Below are 1,464 nucleotides of genomic sequence, written 5' to 3'. Positions count from 1 at the left end.
AACAAACCCCTCAGCAATTATCAATCCCAGCCCAAAAAATTCAACCAAATTTCCCTTAAAAAATAATAAAATTTTACGGGAAATAAAAAGAGGGTTTAAAATTCTGTCTATCAAAAGTACCTCATCTAATTTGACCTCCCAGAAAACCAGAGTTACAGTCAAGGAGATCTCCCCACCTTTCACCAAATCACGGGAAATGTAATGCAATCTAAATTAACAATCACCTTGGGTCAGTCTTTAAAGTGCCCACCCCTTTTTGGGGTGCTAAGGAAAAGCCAAAGAGAAAAACACCTACTGTGCGTGATAAAGGCTCTTTCCCTTTTTGGAAGGCCATCAAGCATATAAACCATATTAAAGTTCTTCTCTCTGCATTTTTTTGGGGAGCAAACTATAGCAAAACAAGCAATCTTTTCATTAAGTTTATGAAAATTTTAAAATCAGTTTCATATTTTTTTTAAAAAAAAATACAAAATATACAAACCCTATTTGGTCACTGGTGAAAAAAAAAATTTAAATTCTTACTGGGAACCTGGGATCAACAAAAATTATAAAATGTCAGACATTTCAGTCACCTCCAAGCTGCCGCCATTTTTTCCGATTTAGTTCATACGACTGGGGTCTTTATCTAAAAATTTTTATCCAGTTTCTCACAAAAACCCTAAGTGTTTGTTTTCACTTCATAAAGTTCTTGCTTTGCATTTTTTTTTTCCATTCTGGTCGCATAGGATATAAAGCCCAGGAGGGAAGAAGACTTCTGTCTCAAGCCCCCACTCTTCTTCCCCCAAAAAGTTTTAGGGGAGCATAGTAAAAGTGCTTTGGCGTTTTTTCATTTTTTTTGGAGTTTCCCTTTGGGAATTTCAGATTATATCTGCAAGAAAATAGACTATTACTAATATTTCCTTTTATCTTCTAGGGCTATTATTATCATTAATCAAAAACAACTGTAAAAAAAAAATAAATAATTTATTTTTTTTTTCTTTTCAAAACCATATCTGAACCGGAAATCATTACTCTTTCCTAACCCCTCCCATTGTCATTATCATTAAAAAAAAAGTATCTTATAATCTACAGAAAATTTTTCATTTTAAAAAATAAAATTTAAATAAAAATTTAATATGTTCATATACCCCACTGAAACCTTTCATTTTTTTTTTTTCTTTAATTTTTCCCTTTTGTGAAAGCATAAAGACAGGCTTAACCCCCCTGTTCACTTTCCCCTTTTCCTCCGTTGCGGGTTTAAATTCTAGAACATCCTTGAGAAAATTAGCCTCCCTACGTAATTGTCAAGGGCCTTCTTGGACCTTGGCCAAGATGCCTTGAATCTGGGGCTTTACTGAATGGATCTTGGAAACCCACGACCTCAGGAAAAGGAATACAATTTAAGCATCATGGCCTGTTCCTGTGTGCGTGCACTTGGCATGTGTAGCCCTGCTGGAGGCAACGTTGTGCAAGCACCATTTTTGT

The 1,464-nt window shown here is 34.8% G+C and overlaps 1 pseudogene; it reads left to right on the top strand.

Annotated features, from left to right (window-relative positions):
- Positions 1-1,464, top strand: part of LOC119592954 — a 78,168-nt pseudogene that overhangs the window by 35,133 nt on the left and 41,571 nt on the right.

The sequence above is a fragment of the Penaeus monodon genome, chromosome 31 (assembly GCF_015228065.2).
Source record: "Penaeus monodon isolate SGIC_2016 chromosome 31, NSTDA_Pmon_1, whole genome shotgun sequence".
Classification (NCBI taxonomy): Eukaryota; Metazoa; Arthropoda; class Malacostraca; order Decapoda; family Penaeidae; genus Penaeus; species Penaeus monodon.
This window is presented reverse-complemented; position numbering and strand designations above follow the sequence as displayed.